The sequence below is a fragment of the Protopterus annectens genome, chromosome 3.part0, assembly GCF_019279795.1.
Source record: "Protopterus annectens isolate FY-2018-M chromosome 3.part0, PAN1.0, whole genome shotgun sequence".
NCBI classification, from domain to species: domain Eukaryota; kingdom Metazoa; phylum Chordata; order Ceratodontiformes; family Protopteridae; genus Protopterus; species Protopterus annectens.
This window is the reverse complement of record NC_056731.1, coordinates 873,930,286-873,957,606: the sequence shown is the minus strand read 5'-3', so window position 1 is coordinate 873,957,606 and position 27,321 is coordinate 873,930,286.

Genomic DNA, 27,321 nt, shown 5'->3' with positions numbered 1-27,321 from the left:
AACTGCCCCCCAGTGACCTGTGTTCATTTAGCAGTATGATTTCTGGGTGGAGAGGTCAGGGCAGGATAAGAGTGAATGGCTAACACTATCCTGGGGAAAAAAGTGGCAAACTTGCTCATAACAATTATTGCACAAAGGGATCAGTAAGCTCTAAGCTGCAAGAGGTGTGCCACTTGGTCATAATGTTGGGCATGTTCGACACTGCATCTAGCTCTCTAAGGAAGCATTGACAGAGCTGACAAGGCTGCCATGGGAGATGAGTTAGGGCATCCCCTATCCCTGGCAGCAGTGTGAAGCTGCACCAGCATCTTTCCTCTCTGCACAAACCCTGGATATGGGTCTGAAAGTGCCCAGAGAAGACTAAGAGAAGTCTGATAGGCTTGGTGAATGAACAGAGGAGCTGGTGGCAACTGGAGATTAGCTGTTGGGAGAGGGGAAATGATAATAAACACAGAAGCTTCTCATGCAAGGACTGACTGAGATGTAGAGAGAAAATAAATATATCTGTTTGTCTTGCAATGTTGTAATCTGGAAAGATTCAGGGGTATGCTATGTAAGGGGATGCCAGGGGTGAAGCTCCTCAATAAAAACTCCAGTTGGCATATTTCTTTGTTCTGTATTGTGTGGTATGTTGAGGTTGCTAATTTGCTTTAGTTTTGATAGGATTTTGAAAAAGGATGTTTTTTTCTGCTTAGATTTGCTTGCAAGTCAGGGATTTAATGACTTGTTTGAAATCCATATTCATGAGATATTTTATATAAATAGATAGATACAGATAGATAGATATAGTTATACTGATAGATTCGATTGGTATGTGGAGAGCATGTGTGTGTGGAAGGGGTTCTGTATTTTACAAAAAAGAATAAGCCAATAATGAAATGATATGCTGCCAGCTCATAGAGCACACAATGGTAGTACAAGAAATGTATGAATTTCACATGACAACATGATTTGACACATCATTACTCTCTCGAGTTAAAAGGAGCTTAACATTTAAAGTAGTACTAACATATGTTGCATCCCAGTTTTTTCAAAGTACAAAAAATGTATTTTTAATGGGGACATTTGCTTCAATATGCATAGTAAATATATCATAAACATTAAAACTGTTTAATTTACTTTACTATGCTAATAAACAAGTTACATATGTGCTATTTTGTGAGTATAAAAATATACAGAAAAACTAAAAGATGCATTAGAATTTGATTTCATTTCTATTTTCATGATATAAATAATCAATATTTAGAAAGCTCTCTTACAGTGCAGTTTGTTAAATATCATAATTATGGTTCTTTTACTTTAGAAGTTGCCATATTACAATAAGTAAATGTTTGTTTTAGACATGCAAGAGATTAAAATGCTTAATGAAATATAAAATGCCTTATTGATTTTAAGCTTTACACCCCTGTGGTTTAAATTCATCTCTGTCTTAAATATAAATGTTTTGCAAATTGTTTAGTTAAAACATTTCTAGTGGTCCAGCGCTGCTTTGCCTTTTTTTTCCCTTTTTATATATTTTGAATTGAATACTCGTGTATTATTTGGAATGGTATAAAGTTAAAAGATATTTGTTTAAGTAAGTCTGGAATCTTTTATATGTGAGTCTCTGTTTTATGGTTACTTAACAATATTTTACATGTGCTTCTCTGTTTTATGGTTACTTAACATCTATAGATTTTATGGCACCTCTGTCACCAGCCATGACTGTGCATGGCTACCTCAGTCTACCATCTTGACTAAAAGGAAGTTATTCAAAAGTTACAGCTTAGAGAGTGTGTTCCTAGAAAAGGCTGGGAACTGAAAAAGTCTTTTTATTAGCCTTCCCACACGATGATGGATATAGCATTTGAACTACACTAGATAACATAGTCCATCTTTTAGCATTACTTGGCAACTGTACACCTTATTGACATTCATAATATTATGCAAAATGAAGCAAAAATGTATGAAAAATTACAAAGTGCAATTCTACTTTATGCATTATTTTCTTGATAAACACTCTGTCACAGCATATGAACAGCATAACTCACAGGCATATGGTCGTTTTGATGTTTATGCATATTCCTGGCATTGCATTCTGTAGATATGCCATATGCTTGCTGTTTCCTCAAAAAAGTGATTTTGAAGTGTAGTAAAAAATGGATTTAAGTCCTTTACTTTCTAGATTTTTTTAATACAGATGGCATATTGCATTCAGAATGGCATTCCTTCATTTCAAACACAACTGCATTTTTGTTTATATAAAAGGAAGCATTGAACTGTTAAGCCACAGCCAATATAGTACAGCTCAGCATTAGTGGATCCTTATCCTACCATATTCTTCATGATAGGCACCATACAGAAACTGAAATTTATATTTCCTTTATTTGTGAATGGGATTAAAATTAAATTCATGACTAACTTTCTCAGAGAACACTGCATTACAGTAGTTGTATTTAAATATCTGCAGTATCCATATTTGTGTTCAGATTCAATGACAACATGCCAGTAAGTTTTCACTGAAGCCCTATGTTTGTTTGTCTTTTCGGCGTTTCCCGGTTAGGAGTCGCCACAATGGAACTCCGGTCTGCTAATGATTGACAGTAGATTTTTTTATGGTACCGAGTTGCCAACCCGACACTCAACCTTCAGCGAAGGCACGCCCATTCACGCATGTCTTTCGGAGGCCACTCGACCGTGGGGAGGACATGCAGACTACACACAGAAGGCACTCCAGCCAAGAATTGAACAGGATACCATCTTGCTGTGAGGCAACAACACTACCGCTGTACCATGAAGCCCTATATCCTGCCTTTACCTATGAGGGTAGCACTGCACTGTTTCACTGTTATACATGTGATGTAAGAAAAGCTGTAGGTCTGCTTGTTGGTATCTTCTGTGGCACTGGGCTTTAAAGTATTTTAACATTGTTTCCCTGCTACCTTGTAGCTTCCCTTAACTCAGCCCTTAATCAGAATACAGCATTTTGATAACAGCTATGTAATCACCTGTCATGAAACCTCATCATCATGTCACTTACTGGGTCTTTATTATGGATACGTATATCATAGACAGTATAACCCACCATAAAATCAGACATGGGGACAATGTGGCCGCTATAATAGGCATAAAAATGCCATACGTGTATCTATTGAAAAAAATTACCATCATTAAAGTAAACTTTTCACGTAAAATGTAACTAATCAGTCTGAGATATTATGTGAATATAGATGCAATGATGCATTGTGCTCCTCAATGAACATAAGGATGTGATCTGCAGCTGTGCTGGCTTATTGTGTAGAGTAGAATTTGAAAACAATGAAAGTAAAGTTGAGTTAAATTGTTTCAACTCAATAATTTGTACAAAAACTAATTGTGCAACACTAGCAACACTACTGGCCTCTTCTTGAAGCTTCAGTGTTGTTAAGGAAGGATCTCAAAAAAGTACATCTTATACAGGAAGCTGATTGTGTATACAACCAAATATGGTTTATAACAGCTCCAAACTGATTCACACTGTTTATGTTTTTAAAAGTGGAGTAGATCAAGTTTATTAAAGATGAACATGGTGTAGGTCTGTAGTATTAAGGGTTAGCTCATTCATGGTGGCTCTGTGGTTTGCAGGGGTAAACCCTGACTATGAATCAGATGACTAGCAGCTTGAGTACTTCAGGATCAAACACAAGAAAACTAAAGGAATGACATAGTAACTGAATGACATCTCTCTCGGGGAGAGTAATGGGAAGCATGCTAGTATTGCACACTAATGCCCAGGCCCTCACATACACTGGTGCCACTGACATGGAGCTTGTCACATTAGGACACATAGGAAGGGTTTAGCGGGCATGTCATAGATATGTATTCATCCCAGTGTCCACTGTATACACATCACAATATGTCACTGATTAGATCAGAGCAGCAGCATTAGGAACACTAAGGGCTCTCTCTTTCCTCTCCATCTTGCAGCCCTACTTTGAAACCAACTGGTTCAGCTGAGATGTAAGGGTTGGGTACTTTGAAGTTCAAGAGGTTAAACCTATATATGGGAGATGAAGATCTGAGGAGAAATGGAGCAACAATGCACTCTCATGTTGCCACAGAGTATAAATCTTCTGATAAATAATCTGATTGGTTCATAGGTGTATATTAGGCTGACATCCACAAAGGGCCCTTTTTAACCTAGCAGTGCAACCCAAATGTGACCCACAAATTTGATTTATGTAGGGGGTGATTTACTGACTGCCACTGTCTGCCAGTGACATTGGAGTCAGACCAGGGGTGAATTTCTGATTACCCATCCATTTGTCCAAGTTGCTCTTAAAAATGGATTGGGATGAACTCTGGTTCACATGGATGTGGAGCCTGATCAGAGAATGGGAATTCTCGGAGAAACATCTGTTTCTTCAACATGTGCTATTTATTTTGCAAGCAAAATTTAGGTCTTTTAATCTAGTAGTTCTGATGCTGTTTGTTTTGTGGATATACAAAAGCTTCATCAAAACAGGGTCCAGTAACACCTTTAACGTCAGGCAAAGATCACCTCTCAGAAATCTGTAGGATACTGAGTAAAGAGACAAGGCTTTGAGGCAACCAGTGTAGGACATTCACCCAGATTCTCTAAAGCTTGCATGGCAGGAGCTCAAGCAGGCAATATGTCTGCCGTGCGATCCAGGAACAGCCTGCAGAGGTGTGCACGAGCGCTCCTGCACTAATCCTGCACGGACTAAGCCCTTGTATGCAAATCACACCATTTGCAGGAAAAATATGTGCAAATGAGGTGATTTTGCAATCCAGGAAGCTTGCAACCATCCATGCAGGACTAGTGCTATCTGCAGAAATGTAGTTACAGTGCTGCTATTTCCTGGTTCAACTTCTTTTTTCTTCCTGTAACCGAGTACATTTCTGCAAAATCCAAAATGGAGCTCTGACAGCACCAAATAAAGGCTGCATATCACGTAGTAAGCATGCCAATGGCCAGATATAAGGCCATTGCCATTGCAAACATAAAAAAAATACAGAAATCAACATTTATTTTTTTTAGCCGATCTCAGCTGTTTAAGCATAGGGCAGAGGCATGCAAATGGGATCGGGGGGGGGGGTAACAAAATGAACCTAAATTAAGCATTCTAACTAAAATCAGTATTCTGCCATGCAAGTCAATGGCAGGCAGAAGACAACATGGCCAGTGAGTAGTGGTTGCTAAGGGGAGGCTCAGTGTGAGACATGTAACTATGCAATCCTATGCAAATGAGGGGAAGGATAGTGAATCTCAGTTTTCCCCAGCATGTGAGCCAGGTCCCAACAGTGTAAGAGTAGGAATAGCTTGGTGCAAGCCTAGGAGTTAGGTGACATCATGGGGGTGTGTGTCAGGCATACTGTAAGCGGACTGAAGCCCTGTGGCTCGAGTGTGCTCCTAGCTTAGCACAGCTAAGCTAGGGGGTGTGTCTAAACCTGCCTAGCACTCTTTACAAAGCCTAAGCAGGTGTGCACACCACACACCGGGTTTTACAGGAAGAAAAAAGAAGTTAAACCAGGAAATAGCTGCACTGTGCACATTTGAGCACTCTGTGCAGCATGCACCCAGGCTTAAACAGGAAGGCAATGGGAAGAAAAACAGCAGTAGGAAGGTAATCAAGGAGAACTAGCTTAGCTGGCAGGTGAAATGCATCAACATCAGCCAATTACACAGGCAGCAGACCAGCCCAGCCTAGAACACTACTATAAACTAAGCAAACACCTTCCCCTCTGGTTTTTCCCACATGCTACACCACCGGTCTATACAAGCAGGGAAATTTTAACAAACAAACCTACAAAATGAGAAGGGCTACAGCAGGCAACATAGAACAACATGTGCAAGAGGCTGAGGGTGGTGAGGTTGTGAATGCTGCCGATCAACCCACAGTGAGGAGACGGAGAAGAGTGTACTGACCCAGGGTAACCTACTAGGGGCTACATGAGCTGGAGATAGTGGAGTGCTATAGGGTGGACAGAGACTTCCTACAGCAAATTGCTGAGCTGTGCCGGCCACACTTGATACACCAAACTGACCGAGGAGAACCCATCCCAGTGGATACCAAGGTATATGTAGGCCTAGGAATACTAGCCACAGGTACCTCCCAAAGCTCAACTGGGGATATCATGGGGATCTCACAGGCATCAGCATCCAGAGTATTCCACCAGTTCCTGGATGCCATGTCAGCACATCCAGTGAGCATGTATATTTCCTCAACACCCGTGAGGTGTTGGCCAGCAATATGCATCTCTTCCACCAAATAACAGAATACCCTGAGGTAGTGGGTGCTATAGACTGCACACACATACACATCAATGCACCACCTGGTGATCAGGATAGGGCCTACATCAACCGCAGGGGCATCCCCTCCATCAACTGCCAGGTCGTATGTGATGCCCAGGGCATTATAATGAATGTGTGTGCTGGCAGCCATAGAAGCTATGACAATTCCCACATATAGCATCTGATGCAGCTGTATCAGAGATTTGCCAATGGGGACATCCCCTATGGTTACTTAGTGGGGGATGCTGGTTATGCAATGAAGCCGTGGCTGATGACACCCATCAGAAATGCACATACACCTGAACACGAACACCATAATGAGGCACATGCACATACCAGACTTATAATAGATTGTGTGATTTGGATGCTCAGGTCACGGTTCCGGTGTCTGGACACATCCGGTGGAGCCTTGCAGTACTCACCAGCTACATGTACCCACATTGTTATGGTATGTGCTATGCTACACAATGTGATCCTGTGGAAACAGCTGCAGCAGAAACAGCATGGGGCAGGGCCACACAGCCCCCCACCAATGCCAAGGCCTTTGCAGGCACAGAGTGACTTGGAGGAGGAACAACCTGAGCCTGCCCCAGTAGGTAGATGCAGGCATGCTCAGTATGCTGAGGCTGCGGCAAAAAGACAATGCATAGTACATACACTGACACAGTAGGGACCCAGGGAATGACACCTCTCTCTGACTCGCACATACAGTAAAAAAGATGCCAAACATGACACTACTTGTACTCAACCATGTATAGGGAGTGTACTATGTGCATCCAACATAGGCAGCCCTCCAGCACCATCCGCAAGTCTGGCACACCCTCAAGGTAGGTCAATCAACCTACCAATTGCCAAATGGAGTAGAATGTGTTGTTACGTGTATCTATGGTATGGATGTGAGCATGCAATGGAATTGGGTGGCTGAATGTCATGGCAGCAGACAGTAGACACCCATAGTGGCACCATGATATCTGTAACACATACTGGAGTCACCATAGTAGCCAGTACTATACAGGGTGACAAAACCCGCTGCAGGAAATATGCTGAGTGACATGTGTGTCCATATGATTCACACATACCAGTAGGAGCTTTTCACATACTCAACAACACACTCAGCCAGCAGGACAGGTGTAGACAAACCCAAAAAGAGCATGTGCTATAGCCTCTGAATGATGGCTATGGTTAACCTCCCTCCCCCAGGTCTACACAGACAGACTACAGCAGGACAGGCAGTGGGATGTTAGTTCTAAAGGGTAGGAAATCAGACACTAATATGTAGGACAACCAAAGCTACGATCTGTAGTACACTGGTATGTCTATAGTCAGCATGATAGCTAAGAATACAGAATGAAATGGAGTACCTGACATACCAGTACAGTCATAGCAAATGTGTACAAGTGTCAGGTGTGCCCCCCCATATCAACGTAGTAATGTAATAACAGTCAGGTGTGCCCCCCAATCCTGTGTTGAAATGTAGAAATAGTCAGGTGAGCCCCCCACCCTACGTAGTAATGTAATATCCATCAGGTGTGCCCCCCAACCCTGTGTAGAAATGTAGAAATAGACAGGTGTGCCTCCCTCACCCAATGTAGTAATGTAATAACACTCAGGTGTGCCCCCCAATCCTGTGTAGAAATGTAGAAATAGTCAGGTATGCCCCCCCATCCTAAGTAGAAATGTAGTAACAGTCAGGTGTGCCCCCCCAATCCTGTGTAGAAATGTAGAAATAGTCATTTGAGCCCACCCCCATCCTATGCAGAAATGTAGGAACAGTCAATGCCAAATGCTGGATGGATACCCTGCAGAAACAGCATGCCACCTGTCTGTGTACAACACAAAGGTCAGCACTGCAGTACAAACTACCTGGACTCGATCCATGCATTAAATACAGATGGGCATTCTGGGCATGCTCACACACGTAATGAAGGCAATGTCAGTCAGCAACATACTGAAAGGTCATACTGGGCATGCTCACACAATTAAACACACGAAAGCCATGTCTGCAAACACCAGTGGACCAGACATATCTGGCAGTCGCAGACACTCATCAGTATGCACCACTCATGCCTTGCACAAACAGTGGATAGGAATACAGACATATATGTAAGGACAACACACTATAATAAGTCAAAGGTAGATGTACATAGAATTGTGGAAGAGGGTGACTGTGACAAGGAGCCATCCAGGCCTATCCCACCCATCACACAATCAAAGGGTCCCAACCACATGAGGTTCAGATGTCACTCACTGCAGATACTAGCCACCAGTATCTGTCAGCATTACAGGCTATGTGGTGCACGTGCCAGCTGTGCAACATGACTGCTCAAGGAAGTAGTCATTTAGCAGCTGCATACATGTACCTGTAAAATATGACCTTGTGTGCACCTGCATGTGGCATGTCAACTTCTAGATGAATGGGTTACGGCCCATGCACACAGACTGCCCTCCCCATAGCCCTACTATGACAAGTCTGCTGAGGTCATCCACTGTGAAATACACCTTTCGGAGAGTTGTAGCCCAGTAATCTCCGTGGTGCATCCCATAACTTCGTACTGCTGTAGTGTGATGAAATAGTTAGGTAAGAGTTCAAATCCCCGACATGGCAACTATGTGTCTCTGTCTGTGTAGAGAGCAATGCTTTTTAGGGTAGTCACACTCCCTACAATTGAAATGCTCTACATTGGTAATGCTGCTGATGTCATCCAGCTAGAAATACATCTCTGGGAAGGTTGTATCCCAGTAATCTCCGCAGTGCATGCCATAACTGTGTACTGCTGTAGTGTGATAAAATAGTTAGGGAGGAGTTCTAATCCAAGCCTTGGCAACTGTGTGTGTGTGTGTGTGTGTGTGTGTGTGTGTGTGTGTGTGTGTGTGTGTTTGTCTGTGTAGAGAGCAATGCACAGTCACAGTCCCTAATATTAAAATGCTCCACTTTGGTAAGGCTGCTGATATCATCCAGCTAGAAATACATCTCTGGGAAGGTTGTATCCCAGTCATCTTTGTAGCACATGCCATAACTATGTACTGCTGTAGTGCGATAAAATAGTTAGGGAGGGGTTCTAATCCCAGCCTTAGCAACTGTGTGTGTGTGTCTCTGTCTAAGTATAGAGCAATGCTTTTTAGGGTAGTCACACTCCCTACAATTGAAATGCTCTACTTTGGTAAGGCTGATGATGTCATCCAGCTAGAAATACATCTCTGGGAAGGATGTATCCCTGTAATTTCCATAGCATGTGCCCTAACTGTGTACTGATGTAGTGTGATAAAATAGTTAGGGAGGAGTTCTAATCCCAGCCTTGGCAACTGTGTGTGTATGTGTGTGTGTGTGTGTGTGTGTGTGTGTGTGTGTGTGTGTGTGTGTGTGTGTGTGTGTGTGTCTGTGGAGAGAGCAATCCTTTTTAGGGTAGTCATACTCCCTATAATGGAAATGCTCTACCTTGGTAAGGCTGCTGATGTCATCCAGCTAGAAATACATCTCTGGGAAGGTTGTATCCCAGTAATCTCCGTAGTGCATGCCATAACCGTGTACTGCTGTAGTGTGATAAAATAGTTAGGGAGGAATTCTAATTCCAGCCTTAGCAACTTTGTGTGTCTGTCTCTGTCTGAGTAGAGAGCAATACTGTTTAGGGTAGTCACACTACATACAATTCAAATGCTATACTTTGGTAAGGCTGCTGATGTCATCCACCTAGAAATACACCTCTGGGAAGGATGTAGCCGAGTAATCTCTGTAGTGCATGCCATAGCTGCGTACTGCTGTAGTGTGATATAAAATTCTGGTAGGGTCCTATTTCCACCCATGGCAGTTCTGGATGTTATGTGTGTGTTTCAATGTCTGTGTAGAGAGCAATGCATTGTTGGCTAGTCACACTCACTACAATTCAAATGCCCTACTTTGGTAATCCTGCTGATGTCAGTCACTGTGAAATACACCTTTGGGGAAGGAGTTCACCAGTAATCCCTGTGGGGTATCTTATAACAGCTCCATGCTGTAGTGTGATATACACCTCAGTTAGGAGTTCTATACCCACACATGTTGGTGGTGGATGTTTTGTGTTTCAATGTTTGTGTAGGGAGCAGTGCATTTTAGCCTAGTCCCACACACTACAATTTGAATGCCCTACTTTGGCAATCCTGCTGATGTCATTCACTGTGAAATACACCTTTGGGGAAGGCATTCACCAGTAATCCCTGTGGTGCATCCTATAACAGCTCCATGCTGTAGTGTGATATAGACCCCCTGTTAGGGGTTCTATACCCACACATGTTGGTTGTGGATATTTTGTGTGTGTTTTAATGTCTGTGTAGGGAGCAGTTCATTTTAGCCTAGCCACGCTCACTACAATTCAAATGCCTTACTTTGGCAATCCTGCTGATGTCATTCACTGTGAAATACACCTATGGGGAAGGTGTACTCCAGTAATCTCGGTGGTGCCTACTATGACTGCATACTGCTGTTGTGTAATAAAATAGTTAGGTAGGAGTTCTAACCTCAGACATGATGTGTGTGTGTGTCTGTGTTCGTAACTCATATCCTATGTGGAGGTGCTTGTGAGTGTGTAACAACTGGGCCCAATGTAGAGGGGGTTTTGCAAATTTCTTATATGGTGGCCCTAGTATATATATCACAATGTCCAGCATACAGGGATAACAGATGTGAAATAGCCGAGAGGCTGGGGTGCAGATCCATACCTATACATGTGACATCAAGGCCAGGCAAAGTTAGCAACCCTAGTTTTAGCCAAACAGCATTCTCAATCCATGCTTCACATGCACACACACACACACACACACACACACACACACACACACACACACACACACACACACACACACACACACCACACACACTTGCATAGGCAACAGTGGCTGTGTTGGTAGTACACCGCATAATGCCCACTGATAGTAACTATGGAGTGATTGCAGTGGCCTACAGAGGGCATGGCACCCTGTCCATCTGTCCAATAGGTTCATACATGCAGACAGTGCACCTTCCCCATGTTTCGCACTGGACACCTGCAACACCTATGGTGCCATCAAATCTGACCCACAAAGGACATACCAAGCCTGAAAAAATGCCCTCTATGGACAGATGCCACTGACACCAGGAAATGCCGTTAGCATGCTATCAGCGTAGGTGCAGGGTAAAAGTGCTGTCCATTACCAGTTCCTGCCACAGGACTGGCACATCTGATGATAATCTTTGTACACAATAAGGGCCAAACACCCCAGTTACAGTTTCACATGTCACTGTACATGCATGTGGGAGGTGTGCACATCACAGACACCATCCATGTCATGGACTAAGGAACACATACATGGCAAGCAATGCACAGCATTGCCCACATGCATTAGTCACCCAGGTAACTGGATGGTGAATACAATACACACCTGGGTGGGCAATCCCGGAATCTACACCCCTAAGCCACAATGCAGACCATTGTCATGTGGTCTGATACCAAGGTGTCCCCATCACCTAGCCTTGTATAGCCATCTGGCACAGTTCACCACTACACAACCGTGAATGAATGCATCCATGCATGTCAGTACTGGTACCCCATGTGTGTGTGTGTGTGTGTGTGTGTGTGTGTGTGTGTGTGTGTGTGTTGCATGATACGTATGTTTACATTCACACTCACTACAACCCCCATTGGCATACTGCAGCATGCTGTCTGATGTCAGACACCTCCCCATACCTTTTGCCCATATCAACTCTGTATGATCCCTGTGGTGCATGTGATACCTGCACAGTAATGTGCTGTGGCAATCTCACTAGTGATGGGTTGCATTCCTGGCCCTGCCAAGTGTGTCAATGTGTGTGCGTCCCTGTGAGAATGTGGCTGTGTTGATACTGGCACCTGTTCATGCAGACAGGCACATGTACTACACCTACCGTATAGCTACCATATCCCTGTTGCAGATGTCACTCACTATCACATATATGTTCTGAGGGCTGCACAACATGTAGCCTGCACAGTGCATTGTTACATGCCTAGCAGCTTAGTGTATTTACCCAGTGAAATATCATATTCAGATACTTGCCAGATGTACTGCTGTCAGGCCTCCCTTAACAGTCATATATGTCAGACAGAGCAGGGGGATGCTGTACAGATGTATGTCAATATCTAGTGGGTAGTATGTGGCCATGGCACCCCTGTACCAGTGGTTATTATGTGTCAGGCCAGACAGGGGTATGTGAATGCATAACCTATGGTGGCAAATATATACCAGTTGTTGTGTGTTATACCCATCTACATGGCTGTTAACTTCCATATTGTCAGGCATGGTACACAGGTTTTGCACAAAGAGGTTCTGTGTATACCACCGGACTGTACAGAGTGTGTCAGAATGTCCACATATATTGGCCAATATCTCTGCTGCTGTCCACAGGGGCATTACGTGCTAGTAGCGGTAATTTACTATGATGTCTTTAGGATGTCTGTCAGTAGCCAATGGCACGCATGTGAAAAGCAGATGTGACCTCCCACACACACCATGTCTGTGAAGACAATCCTAATTACAGTAGCAATAGTCTACTAATGTACCTGCTATACATACCTGATATCCTCTTGATCTACGAAGTTGGGACTATAGGGGCTGGGGTAGGGCTACACTCCATGTCCAGGACATATGGTGAAAATATATGTACATATAATTATCCAGATATCTATATATATGATTACACATATACATATCGACATATATAGATGGGTCTGTATATGTACATAGATATACATATACACACCCAGATATATACATATAAAGAGCAATATATGTCTACACATATACAGAAAGTGATACATATGCACATATATATATATGGATATCTACAGATATATTGACAGTAGTAGGTATATAAGAATAGATATGTATGCACATATACTTTTATATATACATATATATATATATATATATATATATATATATATATATCAACATAACTAGGGATATCTGTACACATATAATGTGCATACATATATAGCTATATACACATATATCTATGGGTACATATATGTATACCTATATATACACATATGTATATACACATATATGTATATATATATATATATATATATATATATATATATATATATATATACATATGAAGAGATGTACACATGGCCATATATATATGTAGCACTATACAGATGTGCATACAGACATATGTATGAGTATACATGTGTATGTACATGTAGACATATATACAGCTATATGTATACTACCATATTCCACTCATGAGTAAATGTCATGGTTGTGTATACCCTCCCACAAGTATCTCACCGTATGTATCTGCTATGTGCACATAATGATAAAACAACATATGTGATGCAACAGTCATATTAATAACAAGGACTACACATATTAGGAACTAAAGGCCATTGTACAGTACTACTCAATATGTGTATTGACAGCTATATTGGTAAAACAACAGCTGTCTCCACAGTGGTCATGGTGTAGTGGTTAAGTGCTATGACTTCAGTGTAAAGGGTCCTGGGTTCAAGACCTGCAAGGGCTGCTCATTTTGTTGCTGGACAGAGCAAAGACTGTCAGATACAGAGTGGTTAAGGCAGTTTTGAGCAGCTTTAAGTGCGTTTGCATGGGTTTGTGCGAAGCTGAGTGGTGCTAAGCTATGGGTAAACATACAGGCACTTACACAGTGTAGGCAGCACTTACCAGTGCGCAAATCAGCTTAGCTGCTATAGTGTAGCAATGTTGATACTTGCTAAGCATAGCTTAGCCCTGGTAACCAGGACACACTACTCAGTCTGATAACCTGTAATAAGTGTATGTAATGCCATGTACAATGCATGCACCTATGGGCTGTCATTACAGTAGCAAGGGGTGCGAGTGTCATGTGTGGGACACAGACATATATGAGGCCTGTACAGCATTGTTATCCATGTGAATGTGTGGCATATAGGTGTAGTAGCCCAGGGTACATGCTGTCACACTGGCATGTAGTGTATCATGACAGTACTACTGTTGACAGTGCTAACCCAGGCAAGAGCAGATTGCTTAATGTAGTACTGACAACAGGCACACCTGTGAGCATGGCTGGACACCGACTGCTCCCTGTTGTATCCCTGGTGTGTGAGCTGTGTCACAGTATACACCTCTTACTGGTCTGTCAATCCACTCATGCTACTGCATAGCTACTTGCCAAGCTGATCACTGTCAGTCCCTGTACAAAAGTGCAGATGGCAGGTATCCAGCTGGGATATGTACAGGCAACCTATGCTTGACTGACACCCTACTATGCATGTGGCATGTGCATGAGATGCATATCCCTGTAGTACCATTGTTGGGGTATACTATGGGTTGTATCGCAGTCATGACCAATGTGTGCTGTTGTGTATGGCAGAGTGTCATCCAGTGGGGGATGTGGGTGCTGTGTACACTATTCTTACACCAAGGTACACCAGGTATATGTCCCATGTACCACGTTATGGTTACCACTGTCACCATCAATCATACAGTAACTGTTACCACAATCCAAGCCAATTATGCATGTTATGTGTGCAGCCAACCTGTGACACATTGGAGACATGGTCAAGGTAGCAGCAACAGACCCTGGTATCTCAGATGTGTGTCTGGCTATTATGTGTCTGTAAATGTGTATATGATGGTATGTCACACTATGTATTGTCCAAATACACCCATTACATGCTGAGGGATGTTCTGTATGTACCATGTAACCTGGGACACACCTCATCCTAAACGCTGTGCGGTGTGTGCAATGTAAGCCACACACACCAGTATCACAACATAACTAGGTAGGGGTCTAATCCCAGTGTTGGCAAGTAACAGTGTGCATGTATGTGGATGGGTCTACATCAGGTTGCCGGGTATACATGCCTCAGTGGGCTACCTGTCCATGTGGCACAGGCAATAACCGGTATAGTAACCTGTACCCCAGATATGTCACAGTCATGGTGTCAGCACACTGACATACCCCGTTGTGCAGTATGACTGCAGACCATCCTCATGCTGACACATGTACACCTACAACACACATGGATAACATTTTAGAGACCACAACCAGCCAGTGTTAATAACAGCTATAAGGCATCATTGCTGGATGGCTACACTACCTGCCAAATATCCCTCACACTCTACTCCCTACAACATGTTACACTGCAGGACTGTGGTACACTGTTGTACAGTCACCATGTGTATCAGAACCATATCAGCCTGTCCCTGCATCGATGGTATGGATGGCAGGGATGGGACACAGGTATCATCATATGCACAGGGCATCCTAATGCTGACACATATACACCTACAACACAATTGGATAAAGTTTTAGAGACCACAAACAATCAGTGTACTAACAGCTATAAGGCATCATTGCTGGATGGCTACACTACCTGCCAAATATGCCTCACACTCTACTCCCTGTAGCATGTTACACTGCAGGACTGTGGTACACTGTTGTACAGTCACCATGTGCATCAGAACCATATCAGCCTGTCCCTGCATTGATGGTATGGATTACAGGGATGGGGCACAGGTATCATCATATGCACAGGGTGTGGTGTTGGTTTGCCAGAGGCCAAGGCTGGGCCATACATTTGACACCATGTGTGTGGGTAAGGCCGAGGTGATGTGGTGTGTGAAGTATGGGGTTGCCCTAGGTGTGTTTGCATAGTGTGTGTGTATGCATGCACACAGTTATGCCATGTGGCTGCCATACACAGGTTTTTATGGACAGCTGCAGACCATATCTGGTAAGGTGTGCAGTTCATTGCCTCTGGCCATGGACACATGCACTGTGCCTGCCAGGGTTTCCGCAGGCATGTCCAGGTACAGGCGTCAATGTGCTACTCTCACCTTCTGATGACATTTGTCCACTGGTACCAGGTCCCTCCTGAGACTAGGCCAGGACCACGTGCACGTGGCCTGATGTGGTGTGGTGTGGAAAGCACACCCCTACACTGCCTGGGCTGTTACTGACACTACGGGAGCCCCTTGGTGTCCTAGCACATCCACGTTGACTGCCAGCTGTTGGTGCTGCTGGCCCATGTCCACGTGGGCGTCACTGCATCCCCACCATATGTTGAAGCACGGACAAACCACAGCCGACGAGGGCCATCATCTCATCATGCCATCTATCCTCTTGCTCTGTAGAAGCATGGATGGCACCCAACAGTTCATGGAGGTTGTCGCTTACAGATGTGAGAGCAGCCCTCTGCCACCTAAGGCCCTGTCTGGTGTAATGCTCAATACATGCCTGCATCACCATTACAGCCTGAAACATGCTTCTGCTGCTAGCAGCTATGTTGGCTCTGCCAGGGGCATGATGTCCAGTGGCCCTACCATGAGCCCCGTGGGACATCTGCCTATGTGGCAGCCTTGATGGACATCTGGTTATGCCTGCTACAACTGGACACAGTAAGCATGGTTACCACACTTTCCTGTGCACTGCCACTGAACGCTAGCTGTCCCTCTGCTATGGCCACTGGTGGTGGGGTGCGTATAGGCTCTGAAACTGTGTGCAGGAGTGGGGTGGCTAAAAGGGGGATGTCAAATGTTGGCGCAGTGTTGGTCCCTGAGAACCCCATCTGTGCCTCCACATTACTATCATCATCATCATTGGTGTCTGTACGGACACCTACATCAGATTGCATGCAGGAGGGACCCTGACCCACCTTGCCACCTCTGGGGGAAAACAATAAATGCTCTTTAAAACCTGTACAGCATCGCCTAACAGTACACACACACCTCCGTAATACCTACCTGACCCATGGCTTTACAGACAGTCCCACATATATGTCCATGTGTTACCCCGTCCTGCATCACATTTGTTAACATACACACATTGATACCACTCATTAACATCACAGTCCTCTAAATGCCTAGAAAAGCAGCCACAACACAAGGCCTGTTGCTACTTTATCTGCCTGACCTGTGTGTAGTGGATTTACATGGCCTCACTGCTGTCATTCGGTATGCACACTCTGTATGGCCGGAAATTATGTGCATGGCCCCAATATGTGTGGGCTACTATGTTGTATCCATAATACCTCCCACTCGTATGTCATGTGTATTTAATGCTCAGTACATGCCAGATATGCTGCTTCATCAGCCCACCATGTGACACCTGTAATATTTGGATACACTCCCTGGTGATGGCTAGTACTTCCCCAATGTATCTGTAGAGCTGCATACGTGGGTTGTAGGTAACCTCTCTGCTGACTGCGATAGTAAATGTGTACCTGGAGTCTACCTTCCCTCTGGATGCCATGCTACAGACCATATTATACTGTTTGCTGTCCTGTGATTACATGACATGTATTCCTGGTGTGTAATGTGGCAGTCCATGTCCATGCACTGCATTGTCCCAAAGGGGGGTACAACCGTATGAACACCCCACAATCACACATGTGCATACATGGCCACACACACAAACACACACATGCACACACGCATCATACATGAATGTACCTCCCACCACTTCACCAGAGTGACCCTGCAGGCAAACTAACTAACACCAGGATGCACACACACACACACACACACACACACACACATACATACAGGTGAGGTTGCACAATGATCGTACACACAGTCCTCCTATTACCCATCTGCCAACATGCAGAACATATGGTGCAGAACAGCATGCGGTTCAGCTATAGTCAATCCATGCTAGCAACAATATACATGTGTGTGATGCATGTGCAGTGTCACTGGGTGATGCCCATTCCACTGGATACCACTGCACCCATGTACACAGTATTGCTGTGCACCTGTTCTGCACCCTGCCATGTACTGTGCACCACAACTCACAGGTGTACAATCTATTGCGGAATGTGTAGTACTGTATCAGTTATGTCAGCTTTACTTCCCACAGCCCCTATGATTTTCAGCAACACATACCTGGGATGATATGTGGACTGTTGTCATTGGTGAATGCCTGATGCCTGATTTACAGCTGTCAACATCAACTGACCATGATTGACCACTGCATAAATGCTTACACTGACAACCATCAGAGCATACCGTGGCTATGAGGGGTGTACACACCTTTATTGATTTTACACACACACATCCTTGATCTGCCATGGGTCCATATCACCGCATATCTTAGCAGTACACAAGCTCGGTATGTAACATATGTCCTGTACTTTCACATGCAGTATCTAAAGATTGTGTTAGGTGTGCGGCTGCTGACTGCAATGCATACACACCATGTGGGCAGACGTGTGCACACCTTTATCATGACGGTTTATCACACCTCTTGTTGTGTGTAGTACAGCAGTTACTGTTCATGGCAGGGGTATACCAGTATGGGTCTTCTGCATTCGCCGGTGTATGTTCAGTCTACCCTACACACTTCCCCCTATTCTGCATGATTGCAAGGTCTACTCGTGCACATCCCATGGTGTTCACACAATGCCATCACTATTGCAGTGTGGGTAGGGTTACAGCTGCCACAGGTCCTGAACCTGACTATATGCAGATAGAGCCATTCCTACCATCCTTAGGATCCCTGCTGCAGTGCACTGGTGTGTCATGCTGAGACCCCCCAGCTTTTATGCAGATGCATAACAGGTAAGCTCTACAAATTTGTGTCACTTTGCAGTGTCCCATACACTGAACACTACATGTTGCAGCCTAGACCCAGTTGATAATGTGGACTACTGTAATGCCTTATGCCATAGTGCATCTCTGCAGCAGTTGGCATTGTCCTACAGTACATACACTGGTATTGCACTGTATATGGGTGTTGTTCAGAACATGTCACTACTGTATGGCATGTCTACCAACAGTATGTTACTCCATGTGGGCACATTCTGCAATGACAGGATGTTAGTTATGATGCAGGTGTGTGACATACCCTTCTGTACCCCATCATGGTTGCCCCTGTGAGACCATGCATTTCACAACAACAATACATGCACATTTTTAGCATGTATTCAGGGTATGTGTGTTAGATGTGTGCATGGAATATACCATCACCATTACATGTCCGGTGTGTTGGCATGCATCTAAATAAAACATACTCACCAGCTACAGGCTGCTGCCTTGTTGTTATCCCGGAGGGACCTACATAAGAGGGTGAGAGATGCAATGTCAGTGGCACTGCTACAAGCTGGGTGCAGTACTACCATACATCAACGGTAAATTTCCACAATACTACCACATCTGGACATCTATGACATGTAAGATATGCATGATCTACCTGTACCACTGCAGATATTTACACAACAGTGGTCTACTGATGTGCCCTGTGTACTTACCTGCATGTTCCTCGGCCTGTGTGTGGGCGACACCCACCTCCACGAAGGGGTCCAGTGGTTGTTAGTGTTCCGGATGAGCAGGTGCCACAAGGCTGGCCAGGAGCTCCTCTACACATGTCAGGGGGGCATAGATTGCATGCCCCCCTGTGGCAAGGTGATCCCCCCCGGACTGCAGCAGCATGCTGACAGGCATTGTGAAGCAGGTCACTGCAATGATGCCAGACCTGCTCATAACTACTATTATGCAGGCCGACATCATTGACCCTGTAGACTAGATCATTCCACAGGGCAGTCCGCTCCTGCTGCTCATGAGCTGTCCTGCCAAAGAGCACCTGGTAGTGCTATACCAGGTGGTTGATGATGACCTAATTTTCGTCTGCTGAATACACAGGTAACCTGCCATGTGACATCTTGCCTGAAAGACATTAAGATGGAAACAGGCCTGAGAAACTCATACGGCAAGGTTACCACAGTTCGTAATACACATCTTTGTTACCCCTCCACCATATCAACTTCAACAGACTGTACACACAACTTATTAGGTATGGCTACAGCTTAACTATCGTTTGGCCAGATTTTGCATTGTACCACACCTTCTGCTATGTGATTGTAGCCATGTCCCCTGTGTGGACACTATCATTGCTGGCCTGTTACAGACTATTCACCTGCATGCCATTGTCAGGGCCACTATGGTTAAATATATGCCAGTGGTATGGCTGCTCTGAGATTGCTGCACATCTGACAGTCTGTTATTGGGGATATCTATGCATGCTGTTGGACATGTACTGGGATTGTGTAGAATATTACTACCAACAAATGTTCTATAACAGTGACACAATAACATGCATATGTTATATTGGCCGGCTGTTCCACCTCTCCACACCCATCTGCCCATGATACCTGGCCACATCACATGTGTGTGCCAACCTGGTACCTCCTCATATACTGTTACAGCAATACCATCAGTGAGAACCACCCAGGGGATGTTGCCCCCCCCGGGCACACACCAACATGTTCCTGTCTCCTGAGCTCAGGTCTAGGGTCTGTTCCATAAGGGGCTCCACAGGCACATAACGGATGTGCTACATCAGTCTAAGGCACCCAGTACACATTCACATGGCCAACATGCTCCTCCTGCTCAGCCTCCAGACCAGGCACCTTCAGGACGTGGACTGCTGTTGTGAGTGGCAGCTGATGGGAGGCTTGTTCCCATTGTGCCCATATTGGGGACCATGGTGCATCCACATCACAGACCAAACACACCATCCACGGTGTTTACCCACCACATGTGTCACACATCACCCCTGTAGACTGTCCTCTATATCTACTAGTCCTGACCACCTCCACATGTGTACCTGCCATACTTCCCCATATTCCCATTGCATACTTCACAGATGGGGGCAATGTGGTGCCAAGAAGGGACTAACATGTGACATAACCGTCCATCGTGCACACACTGCCAGCTGCAGATATCTGTGTGTATTGCTATGTGTGCTGCTGCCTCACACATAGCACACACTGCTGTGGTAGTGATATAGGGGACATGTCTTTACATACATTTATGTTTGTTTGTGTGTTTGTACATATGTAGATGTGCATATAGGTATATATCTATATATGTGCTGATATATGTGATGTCATATATATGTGCACATATATATGTCTACACATGGTTATATGTATATTTCTGGACATACATGCTGATATACATATATATCCTTTTATATTATATATGTGATATATGTGCACATATGCATACCTATATGTGGGGTACATTCAGACATCAGCTCCAAAATCTCACAACACCTTCCTGCACAGCTGCACTGTTCTGCCTTGCAACAACACAGACAGGTGCCACATATGGACATGGCCTGACATTAGTGGGGTATATGTGGGACCTGATTGCAGGTAACCCTATTACACACTTATGGCATTCTGACATGCTACATTACAGGTTCACCTGAGTATCCTGCCAGTGGTGGGCTGTGACTCCCACATGTCCATCATAATGGCATTACTTCCCCCACCAGCTATTGGCCACGTAATATACATACTTCCCATTACACAACACACACTATGGTGGCTTACATCTTGTCTGTCAGTGCAGACCTGCTCAGTTAACAGCTATGGCCCACTACCCACAGGGACAGACACTATTGTCCATAGCAGTTGTTCAGCTGAACATCATTACAACACCTGATGGCACATATAACTCATTCCACATCATCTACCCCATTATGATGGACCAGGTACTACATTCTAATACATGTACATATACTTCACATACCTGTTGTGGGAATGATGTCTTTATGACTGGCAGCTGGCTAAATGTCTGCGTCTTCAGCTGTTAGTGTGATGAGCTTTATTCTTTCTTTCTTTCTTTCTTTCTTTCTTTCTTTCTTTCTTTTCTTTCTTTCTTTTCTTTCTTTCTTTCTTTCTTTCTTTCTTTCTTTCTTTCTTTCTTTCTTTCTTTCTTTCTTTCTTTCTCCCTCCCTCTATCTCCAGTGAATGGATTGAGCTGCTTTGAATAGATTGCAGCCTGGCTTTAGGAGATGATGCACTTGATCAGGTGATGGCCTCTGTACCAATCAGTGTCCTACACTTGCTAACTGCATGCAGCTTGCTGTGCAGTACTTCCAATTACCACTGCCATGCCAATCACCTACTATAAATCCCTACATCAAGTGGGCGTGGTCCCTTTACCTTTCCTGTGTGATGGGCATCCTTCCTGTATGTGGGCATCAGTTTTGCAGACAGCAGGTAACAATACCTCTTACAGGAGAACTGGCACACTCAGGCCAGCTACATATTTGTAGGAGGTTCCAGAACTACAGACAGAGTGTGAGTAGAGTTGTGTTATGCTTTGTATAGTACGGGTATTACAGGGTGTGTGTGTACATACTAGTTTACCTTGGAATGCAGTCTGTATGCATAGCTCTCAACTGTGGGCCTATCCTCTTGGTGGCCAGAGGTGTGCCTATCATGTTTTGTCTGTCCACCACGCAGGTCCTATGTCAGATATTTCACTGGCAGTGTGTGTGTTGAGTGCTATCAGTACATCTACATCCATTTATGTTTTTAACCTCAATTCTCTAACTAAGGGTATGTTGCAGACAATCCTGTAACACCAGTGACTTGCTTAGTGTATGGCAACAGTATTCCAAATATGGGCCTGTGTTCCAGCCTCTGTTCTTCACCTACATACCAAGCTTTGCACATATAACATGCTGTCAGGGGTTCCTCTGTAGTGAGCTGTGAGTACATCACACTGCCATTGCTGCCATCAGTCCACTGCTGTTGTATCCCTAAACATACAGTGGGGCTGGGACCGTATATGTGTGGGCTTCACCTACATAATACATGTGTGCCCTTATGCACTCCAGGGGCCAGTGTATGTAACAGTGGTATATGGCCCTGTATTATTGAGTCTGGGGGGGAATGCACCATAAATGACCTAGGCTGTTACAAAATGTGGGGGTATCAGGGGTGAGCTGCCTTAAGGTATCTGGATGTACAGTACCACATACTTCACCTATATTTACATTACTTACATAAAGTGGGTTAATGCAGACCTACTGCCTCCTGCCATACAGACTGTTCTGTTTGTCAATGTGCTTATGATGGTGTTATGTAACAGTTTCATCCCATTTGGTCAACTGAACTCTTTACCACCTAGTGATTTTGTGCAGAGTGTAGATAGAGGCTGCTGAACTATACACCTCCATTACTTACTGTTGATTGTTTGGTATCCTGTGGCCCAGTCTGTCTTACTATTGTACAATTTGAAGGGCTTGGCCTGGACAGCAACAGTTGTGAACCTTTCCAGACTACTTTATTAGTATAACTGTTTCACAGTTGCATTACTCTGTTTATATGGATGTCAGTGTCTGAACAACTATATGACATGGCATATAGAACTATAATAGTACACAAATAAAGGTTTTCCATTTCTGGAAACCTGTGTGTGGTGTTATTTCCTATGACATCTCTGTGAGTATATGTTGCAGGCAATGATTGTCATTTGTATGGGTGGCCCATACAGTGTCCAGTTGTTAAGGTGGTAACTGTAGGCATAGTGGCTGTTCCATATTGTGTGCACCTTCTACATATGTATCTTACTGTACATATCTCTGTGTGTGTATGTATAGTCACATGCATATCTATATATATGTGTGTGTGAATATATATATATAATATATATATATATATATATTATATATATATATATATATATATATATATATATATATATATATATATATATATATATCTGTATCTGCATATATGTGTCTGTATATGTATCCTGGAGATGTTGATAGCTTCCATGTTTTACATTTCCTATGGGAGCCAGACTGTACTGCATGATATGTTACCAATACCAACCTGACATCATACAGGTGGGATGTAGTACTGTTAAAATCTTGTGCCCATGTCGTTTCAGGTCCTGGTTATTGGATCTGCAACACTTGGTAGTGTATTGAAGGGTGGACGTGTTTGGCTGTGGGGGGGGGGCGTATGCCTATCCATACAAGACGTATATTGTTTGGGGCCTCTCAACCCCATTAACGGTGCATGTGGACATATATGTTTTAGTTAATCTACCATTGCTATCGACGGATGTATGGCCATATATACCTATATATATATATATATATATATATATATATATATATATATATATATATATATATATATGTGCATACATATATATAACTATGTCCGTATATACCTACATAGATATATATCTGTGTATATATGTAACTTGCTGTGTATATGTAAACATATAGGTGTAGACATACATATGTGTCGATGTAGGCATTTGCATGTATATATGTTTTTATATATATATATATATATATATATATATATACACATATATAGATATGTTGTATCTGTTTAGATAATATATTTACACACACACATACATCTAAATGTTGGTATACATTCTCTGTACTGTTGCATGACTGGGCTGGATGATATGTTTCTGTAAACATCAAATTTATGTATATCTGGCACGGCTTAGTGGTAAATCACTTTGTCTATGGTGTGCAGGGTCCTGGATTTGTGCCTTGCAGAGGCTGTTTATTTTGTTGCTGCGCAGAACACGGTTCATTGGATAAAAAGTGATTAAGGCACTTTAAAGCAGTTGTAAGTGGGTTGTGCGTGTTTGGACCGAGGTAAGCACTGCTAACTTCCATTTACAGTTTCTTATACTCAGTTAGCGTCTAAATTGCTTAACCTGTGTAGGCAATGCTTACCCCTGCACAAACAGGCTTAAACCTGCTTACTGCTGCTTAAAAGTTCTTACTCCCGCTTACCCACGTGCACATTTCTTTAAAAGAAAAGAAAAAAAGGTTGATAGGAAAGTGGTGAAAAAAGGGGCACAAAGAGGGAAAGACAGTAGGTAAAATAGCTAGGGATGTGCAGGAAGGGTGTAGGGAAGGTCCATAGCTGCCCATTTCTTCTACAGCAACAATTGTGCATATACACTGAATTTGGAGGTAGATTTGGACACTCAAACCACTGGGAGAGGAGTGAGGACAACAATAATAAGTTGTGATGCCAATTAGACAGGAGTACATGTGCCCAGTGGACACATGTGCAAAATGGACAGCTATGTATAGGGTGAGATTTTTTTGTGGGAACAGATTGCCCTTTTTTTTTCAGGTGAGAGTGGGATGTTGGGGAGGGGTAGTAGGTATATTTGGGGAGGTAGGTTGGGTAGGTTAACAGACAAGACACACAAGATGCATACAGGGGCGATATATGACATGTGGGGGTAAACACCTTGATGGGGAGGGGTGTTGGGATATCGGAAGCCCATAAGCCCCCTAGTGGTAACAGTGGGACCCCACTGATTGGCAGTCACCACTGTACCTTCACAACCCTGAAAGTGGCTGTGGTGGGGGCTGAGCTACAGAGCCAGGCTGACTCTCTAATCATGATACACGGCCCTCGAGTTGGCGTAGAAGATCACCGGACTGCTCGTTGATCGCCCCATGCACCACAACCCCGACCTGGCAATGGGTGACAGGTGCCTGTCCTTGCCCATTCCTGGGGGAGACGAGCCCCATCCCCTAAGGTGGTTCCACCTGAAGGTGGTGCAGGATCAATGGACAGGGAGGTCCTGAGTTGGGCCCCAGACATGCTGGTGCCCGGTGCCTTGGCCAGCTGAGGTGGGACAGATGGGTCCGCTGGGACCGGCCTTCCCAAGCGTGCTATAGTATTTAGATTTCATCATCATATATGGGTTAGTAATAGTCACCACATTCCAGGGTTAGGTATAACAGCATGCATAGATATTCCCATTAACCCAGACACCAGATACGGAACAGCTGCATAGCAAACAAGACACATGCATATATGGGACCACAGTGGTAATAAGAACAGCATGCAGGTCATTGATGGCACCATGTTAACAATGTTGGACTAATTCAATATGGCACATGCATGGGAACCATTAAAATATTTATGAAACAATTGGACATTATCAGAGTCAGTACACACCAGTTGAGGTGGGTATGTTGATTATTGTTGGAGATAAGGTGGAGGGGGAGAAAGATGTCAATTAACAAGTAGCATATTCCTGTAGTCCACATTAATTTCCTAGTCAATGCTGCTATCTCTACCTTATAAGTCTTACTACACTACCCTATAGCCTTATTTTGGTCAGTGATATGGCTGTTGTCATCATTACACATGAAATGATTTTTACCTGCAGTATATACCTCTTATCTGGTATACCTGTGGAGGGAATGTTTGTTAACACTGACTAACTGTTTGTACACATACGCCCGAATTCCGGGTTGATGTTTTGCACTATGCTATCCAACTCTTTCTGCACAGACTCTGGCCATGTGTTGACCACATGCTGGTGTGCTTGGATATATCTAGAATATTGCCCTCTTCCACCTTTAGTGACCTGACACACTCATATACATGCTTTCCTGCACAGTTATATTATGTAGCACAGTGTGGGCGACAGCAACCAGTGATACTTTATTATTCAGAGAAACTGCAGTGCTCACAATCCCCTACAATACCAGGGTGGACAGTACCAGTGCAGGTTATATCGGTCTGTATTTCTCAGCACAGTGTTTATATCCAACGTACCTGTGGGAGCAATGTTTGTTAGCACTACCTGACTGTTGCCACACAAAGTTCCAAATTACACATTAGTATTATGCACATACATCTCACTCTGTTACTGTACACACTCTGGTCACAGCTTGACAACATGGGAGTGTAGATAGGCCATTATTGCAATATTACTCTCCTAACAGTTTCAGGGGTTGCTACAGTGACATGTGTGTTCTCATAATGGTTGACAATCACTTGTATTCCCTGTTTACTAGCTACACATCTGTGATCATCCCACAGACTTACCAGGGGGACAGGCAGCAGATATGGGTACATATACTGGACATTCTGGCCTCATGTGTACAGTTGTGGGGTATGAATCTTTTTGCAGTCTACTTCCACTCCCAGGATTCAGATCATGATTGTGTCTGCTACAACTTAAACACTGTCCATCACAGTTGTGTCTGCTATATTGATATTGCTGTATATCGACAATCTGCTTTCTGTCTTATTAATCCCCTGTGCTTATGCATTCTGACCTTGTATAATAACACTCTTATACAGAATTCTTAGACAGTTATATGTTGTAGGACAGTGTGGGTGACAGTGATGTGTAATACCTCATTATTCAGAGCAACTGTATATCATTCTTGTATTTCTAGGCACAGTGTTGGTATCTGACAGATTTGTAGGAGGAATGTTTATTAGCACTACCTGAATGTTCCC